Here is a 7,313-nt window from a genome sequence, read left to right as displayed (position 1 = left end):
AAAGATGACCAGGAAGAGTTGGAATGCTTGGATTAATCCTTGGGTTTAACCGAACCAGGCAATGTAGTGTCAATCCAGAGTTTATATCGTACTTATATCAAGCACGAAAAATTACTTGACAATATCCTATATTAAATGCCATTTCTGCTGCTGATTACCTTAATGTCTCTACAGTATAAGCAACTAGATCCAAACATCATTCAAGACGATTTCGTCTGTCTAATTTGAACGAAGCTCGCTCAGTGGGTTGGCACTTTGGGGCAAAGTAACAAGAAACCTAATATACCACAGTTTCAGCATGATTTCGGAAATGATCGTCTGTTATTTTTACGGCGATGGTAAGTGACAAAAATTTTGTCTCCAAAGGGGCATTTGTATGAATGAAATTGATGTTCAACTCCGAAACAGAATATCATCACCTTGAGAACCAGGGACGTTGTGGAGAGAAAGAAAACGTGGTTGAGTTTGCCCCCTTCTAATCAGGGATAAGTTATGATACACTAAAAACTACAGATTGACGCCTCCAAGAAGTGCATATGTTGGTCTAGGAATGTCGCGTACATGGATGTGTACACATGCATATATCCCATGTAAAATCGAGACATAGGGTACAAGGAACGCTTTCGTTGCAGCCTTTTTCCAGGTTTATTTATGTTATATAATGCTGAATTTACGAGGTTGTGCAAGTGTCATGGGTGTAAATTTAGTGTTTTGGTCTGTGTCATATCACCCCATCGGATAAAACTAGGCCAGATATGGGCAACGATCCAACCCAAAACGAGCTATCGTAGGTGTTAAAAACGGTTTTCCAGCTTTTCCGTCTGGACGAATCGCGTGGACGAAAATGAAGCATATTTCTCAGGACGAAAGTCGAACCGAATTTCGATTTTCACGCATCATCAGATATCTGATATAAAGGTTGCCGTGAATTTCTATTGCTGCAGAATGTCGCTTGTCGTCTAATATAGGCTTCATCCGCAATCGTCGCTGCCGTTCTAATGGCTACCGGGTTGCGCTCAAAAATTTTGTATTTCAGAACGTGAGAGCATTTATTTTGGCAACTTCCTCTGCGGAAACACTCTGCGATATTCGCACAGTCGCTTAGTGCGCCTGCAAATAATCACAAACATTTCAGTAAACAAAGAAGTTAAAAGTTGATCGAGAGTTCAGAGGCTGGTAATATGAAGAATGATCCAGTCACGAATTTTATTTTGTGAGTTTCGGAAATGTGCACCAAATGGTTCCGAAAAATCGTTTGTTACTTTTTTATTGCTTATAACCTCCACCCACTCTATCAGGTTTCCTGGAAAAAAGGCGCATGTCGTTAAGGCTCAGCTATTCATACGAAGAGCCGCTTAGCTGCCTAATATTTGCGTTAGACTGGATGTTCTGGACACGGAATAAGCTAGCCAGAAATGTTACGCATTTCCAGTTCTACTGCCTCATTAGCCCTTAAAATATTTCGTTGTTACGTGTCGAAATTTGACAACAATGGTGTACAAATAATGAAAATTCTCTGATGCTCCTGGGTGTGTCTTCCTGGATAAAATCATGAAATCCTGAAAATAGCTCGTGCGGATTTAACCTGGATATTTCATTGTGAGAAATGATTAACTTAGTGCGTTATAAACGTTTCGCCCACTTCTGTCCGGTGATGTGCAGTGGAAATGGAAACTAGTTATCTCAGTAATTTTCTACCTCACTGAACCTGCCGGTGTTCAGTTTGCACATGTCTCATGCGTGTTTCGAAACATATGTGTTAGGCAAATCACTTGTGCATACTTGGTTAATGGATTAGAGATTCTAGGAGCACATGGCAAATAACTACGTCATTAAAGATCTCGTCCCCATGGGTAACGAAATTAGCTTCCAAATGTGCATTGGAAAAGGTGCATTGAGGAATGCAGTCAACCGCTGATTCAAAAAACTACGCACGATATTACGTTGGCTTACAAGAATGACTAGATACCGATGAGGTGCCACCAAAATTTGTTTCCTCGGACAGCCGGCGAGAGAGCATCTTCCTCGGGATTATACAAATCAGCTAAACTGGGATGAGGTTTGGTGCACTTAACGGCTAACGCTGGTCCGTATATTATAAGGAATCATTGAGCAGATGACCGTTCGCACGTTCCTGTACAATATGATCATCACGCAACTGAAGATTATTAGGAATGTGAGGCCGTTTTTTGTGATATCCAACAAGAAGTTAACAGCAACGTTTGCTCGAAAATTCTCCATGGATTAAATTTTAAAATCAAACATTGAATAGTGTGTCTCTATGTCGGACGGTATGAAGGGAGATGATCGCAAATCAAAATGACGAATGTTTAGATGTCCCAGGGGAATGCCCAGGAAAATCGGAAAATCATTATATCTGGATTCATGCTGGATTAAATTTATAGCTAACGCTCTGAACCAAAAACCAGGTCTTTTAAATTTGCCTACGAAGTAAGCAATTAACATAAATTTGCTCCCGTATAGTGAAAGAGATATTATGTACTTTTCCAACCTGAACTCAACAAATATTTAGAGCAGGGTTTTAATATTCAACAACCGTCATAAAGAGCGCATTGTGATTCACAAAAGAAGGAATAATCACTTTTGTGTGATATGTATATACATATATCGATATATATATAGCTCTGGCACTAAATGTCACCAGAGACAAAGGAAATTGCTATATGTTCACGTGGATCTAAACGAAGATGGTACGTTTCATTTTTATTATATTTGTGTTAAGTTCAGTCAAACAAACATCTGAATATCGGTAATATTTTCTTTTGATTTCAGTCTTAATCATGCCTTGATTTAAACCCATCCTTCACTAAACATTTGACCTGTGCCCCTGGCGTTTTGGAGACGTCCGTCTGACATCTCGTTGAATACCACCACTGACGGAACCATCAATGCGTTACATTTAAGTTGAAGTGAAAGTAGAATTGATGCGGCAGCGCAACTGCTCCCTATTCTACTTATATTCATTGATTGATTTTGCAGCTAAGGGTTTGAGCACGAAGCTCCAAGTTTGACACAATAATGCGGAGCAAATGATCGATTAAAATATTCGTGCATTACTTCGTAGTCGGTTTCGCAACTATCGGGAACTAAATGAAGGAAAAATGAATCCGTTAGTTTTCAAAAATATTTTACAGGTTGAAAAACTACCTGAACATATATTAAATACGTGCAGAATTTTCATTGTGTGGTTGATTATAAAAATGGTAGGCACTACGCGCGAGGAACATGAATGCGCCCGAGTTCTCTGAAAACAGACTGAGAAATATGGCTGGCAGCTGAAAAAGCATGATGCCCAAATGTACCGTTTTACTGGTCTTGCCGGATGTGCGTATCCCGGTTTATGACGAAAACAGGAAAACTGGGGAAACTTCTGGGCGGATTCATCCGCGAAGTTTGTGTGTCAAGATGTGATATTTGGCATGATCCAAACTTACCCCCTGCTTCTAATGAGTGAGGCGTTTCGGAAATTAAGACAAGAAGGTTTGGTTTTTCACACATCGATTACCCCTCCTGGAATGCTGATGCAATTGACAAATGTTCAGGTTCCTACCAAACATTTTGCAATACCAATTACTTCGGGATAGAGAATGAAGCCCCAATTTTACTGGTTGTTATCAGTGTGCGCAAAACGTTTGAATAAATTATTCGTGTGGTATTTCGTAATTGGTTTTGCAATAATCGGAAATTAATTCAAGGCAAAATGTAAATAAGTGCATCAGTTTGCAAAACCATTCAAGCAGCTTGAAAAACTACCTGCAAACTACCTACGAAACTTCCTTGTGTAGCCGGTTACCCCGGAAAATTTTTCGAAAGTGTTAATTTCTCAGTTAACCTGACTTCCTATACGATGCTTCAAATGTGGCCATTGGACAACTGGTAAACTTTCTTATGCTGAATATTCCAACGAAATTCTCAATTGAAAACGCTAGCTTCCAACTATTAATAACCTCCGTAGACCTGCATATTTCTCACGTCTTGCCGCAAGACTACCAACAGACTGAGCATGTTGTTGAAACACGTCGTCTTCACATTCCTACTAATGTGTGTTCATTTTCACATGATGCCAACGGAAAAAATCGAAATTCTCCCATGTGCAGTGGCCCCGACCCTTGTTTTTAATATGGCCCGTAGACATAGGCACTGCAGATCCTGATCACGACCTGCATTTTCCTGATTTCCAGTTTGCATTGCAAGACGAATGATTTAGCTCGTATATTGAGCTACGACCTATACATTCAGCAAAAGAGTATTATGCCGGGATGTTTCTTTAAGCATGAGTTGTGAACACACAACGCAGATTAGTTAGCGTATTTCGGATTCTCGTTGCACACCGTCGGTTGATCTAATCAATGGAATATGTTTAGTGCATGCGAATCTACTCGATATCGCCGGCGATCGCCATAATTTTGCAATGACTTTCCTAAACAGGCAGTAGTGATTTTGTCTGGCTATCGCCTGTTATGAAACATTACCAGATGTACATAGTGAAGCTGAAGAAACAAGGCAAGCAACACATGCAAATATATATATATATAACTATCATGCAGCGATATGTTTATGACGTTTTGCTACATGGCCACAAGCAGAGGGAACACGATGTCTGAAAGTGCCGTTTAACTGATTCTTCTGGATGTACGTTCTGGCAGAACATGAAAAATGAGGAATCAACTGAGCAGATTCATCCTTGGATTTGAGTGCGAAGATATTGAAATATTAAACTTACTTGCTTGCGCTAATGTAAGGGACGTTTTATATTGGGAATAACATATCGAACTATTTTTTCGGTTTGTTTCATCTGGCGTTCCCGCAATAAAACGAAACACTATATCCATACGTCGTTCGAAAAAAAACAATAAAACGCCCATTGTTCCGTACAAAATGGGAGCATTTTCGCACTTTTTCTTTAACGATGCTTCAAAATTTAGATCAATTTGTATACATCAGGGCGAAAACAACTAACTCATTCGGGTGTATAAAGTTTCCACATTTACCGGCATCTTCACTTTCTGATTTGCAATGGAAATGTTTGTCAATGAATCACGTTATACGCATTATATCTGTTGAACAAATATCTCCTCGTAATACGCATTATATCTGTTGAACAAATATCTCCTCGTAATACGCATTATATCTGTTGAACAAATATCTCCTCGTAATACGCATTATATCTGTTGAACAAATATCTCCTCGTAATACGCATTATATCTGTTGAACAAATATCTCCTCGTAATACGCATTATATCTGTTGAACAAATATCTCCTCGTAATACGCATTATATCTGGAGGGACCATTCACATAATGGATTTAATAGTTTCAATGACGATGGGTGATTTTGAAGACGGCCAATCGTACAATGCTCTGTTTACACGTAAATCACATCGGAGTTGCCAAACATCTATGAAAATGGGAGCGCATCATCTTCCAGAACCCACAGTGTATGCATGTGTGGTAACAAATATCAGGAAGCAAGCTCTCACTCCCAAAACAGTCCACCTGTAGTTTTCAATAATTAAATTACATTTAACCCGTTTTTTCAAATGAATTGCGGGTTATTTTTGCTAGATTGCTACGCAGGCTCATAGGAACAATTGCAACAAACTGTTTATTTCGGGCAGTTAACCATATGAGTGAAGCAAAATGTCCCGTTAAATCATTTATCCCGCACGTTGCGCACACAAGACGAATAAAACCGCTGCAGATTTATGGATAAATCAATACTTCCAGTATATGTTATTTACGTTAGTAGTGAATAAATATTTGGGACCCACACTGAAATTTCATACTAAAACCCACAGAATGATGAGCGTGACCCTCCGCTTATTGTTCTAGAGCTTCGTCCTTCCGATGTATGTTTTTGTTGGTTCGCATCCTGATAAAACTGAAAAATCAAACTGAAACACCAAATTAGTCATGTGAAGCAATCAAATCATATGTTGATGAAATGCATGAAATCCTCTTTAGCAGCCCGCTCACCACGGTTACAAAAAAGTCTCTCCATAGCCGGGTTTAAATTGAAAATGACTGGCGCTCTCCATTCTGATGGCCGGTGCTTTCGTATGGCATCCGCACTGCCCAATGTGTTGAGGATTTGCACCGCAAATTAATTTCCAATTCAGGAAACTCTATGTTGTGGACGACGAAAGGAGAACCGAATGTGAATTGGGCCTAGTTTCGTCGGCCAATGAAAATGCGTCAGGATTATGCCGGTGTGCAGCAAACACTCTTTTGTCAAATTTTGCTGGTAATTTTAATGCACCGTTTTGGAGTGGAAGTGATGCCTCTGGCAGTTTTATCACTCTGCATGACAACCATTATTGGTGATTACCTTGAATGGCGGAAGGAATAAGGACTGTAATCTCTTGATGTATTCTAGTTCCCACCACAATTAATAAGTCATGTTGTGTCTGAAACCAGACACTGGACAACGGTCAAGTGATTAAAGCCGTGCAATTGGATAAATGCAGCCTTAAATAATTAGAGGCGAATCGACCTGTACCCAATGAGTTTTTGGTTTTATGTTCGAATTTCAGACCTTTCAACTTCTCGTGATTCGGGAAAGCTTTTCTCCTCCTTTGAGGTAGAAAGTTCTCGTCGATTGGTGTTCCTTCGTGTGTGTTATGGCTAACTCTTGCTGGTGCAAGGAAGACAGTTCTCAGCCGGGAATTCATCTTGTAGGTTTCACCATATAAACAGTTGCAAACTAGCGGTGAGAAAACACACGTCTCCAACGTTCCTTGTTTAAAAAACTGAACGTGTTCTTCAGTTTCATTGAACTATCTTGGATACAGATTAGCCATCTCGCAATTGTAGACGAATGTTACAAAGTAGTTTCCCAAGTTCCGTAAGTAACCGAACTTCCAGTAGCTGCGATGTGAAGTTACCCAGAATAATACACTACTCGAATGTCACATCGGTAATAGCGAACCGAACACATTTTCTTCTTAAACTAACTTTGCATGCCACCTATTGCCTCCTTTATGTCTCCCACAATATTCAGTGCATTTTCCGGCAACAAGTTTGTCCACAGAAGATTTAGGAGAGGAAAGGGGCCAACCAGGAAACTTGGTTGCCGTAGTGGAAGGGAACAGACGGAGGACGGCAAGTACGTGGGCGCATCCATTATCATGGGCTCGAAGATCATGTTGGATAATCGAATTTCGGACGGAATGGGAATGTGAAAACTCGAAAGCTGATGCCACGGTCTGCTTGCCGTTCCCGATCACCAGCCGAAATTATATACAATTCAACACTATTATGGATTGCAATTTTTAATTAGGACTCAATTTCGGAA

At 39.9% G+C, this 7,313-nt stretch overlaps 2 protein-coding genes across 2 annotated transcripts in view; one reads left to right on the top strand and one right to left on the bottom strand.

The window, feature by feature from the left end:
* The window catches only part of T265_15497 (hypothetical protein), a gene marked incomplete at both ends in the record, with an annotated part of 23,212 nt that overhangs the window by 12,994 nt on the left and 2,905 nt on the right, over positions 1–7,313 (bottom strand). The gene's annotated exons all lie outside the window — the stretch shown is intronic.
* The window catches only part of T265_15496 (hypothetical protein), a gene marked incomplete at both ends in the record, with an annotated part of 49,394 nt that overhangs the window by 40,889 nt on the left and 1,192 nt on the right, over positions 1–7,313 (top strand). The gene's annotated exons all lie outside the window — the stretch shown is intronic.

The sequence above is a fragment of the Opisthorchis viverrini genome (assembly GCF_000715545.1).
Source record: "Opisthorchis viverrini unplaced genomic scaffold opera_v5_554, whole genome shotgun sequence".
Classification (NCBI taxonomy): domain Eukaryota; kingdom Metazoa; phylum Platyhelminthes; class Trematoda; order Opisthorchiida; family Opisthorchiidae; genus Opisthorchis; species Opisthorchis viverrini.
Note: the sequence above shows the minus strand (reverse complement) of the source record. Positions and strands in the feature narration are given on the sequence as shown.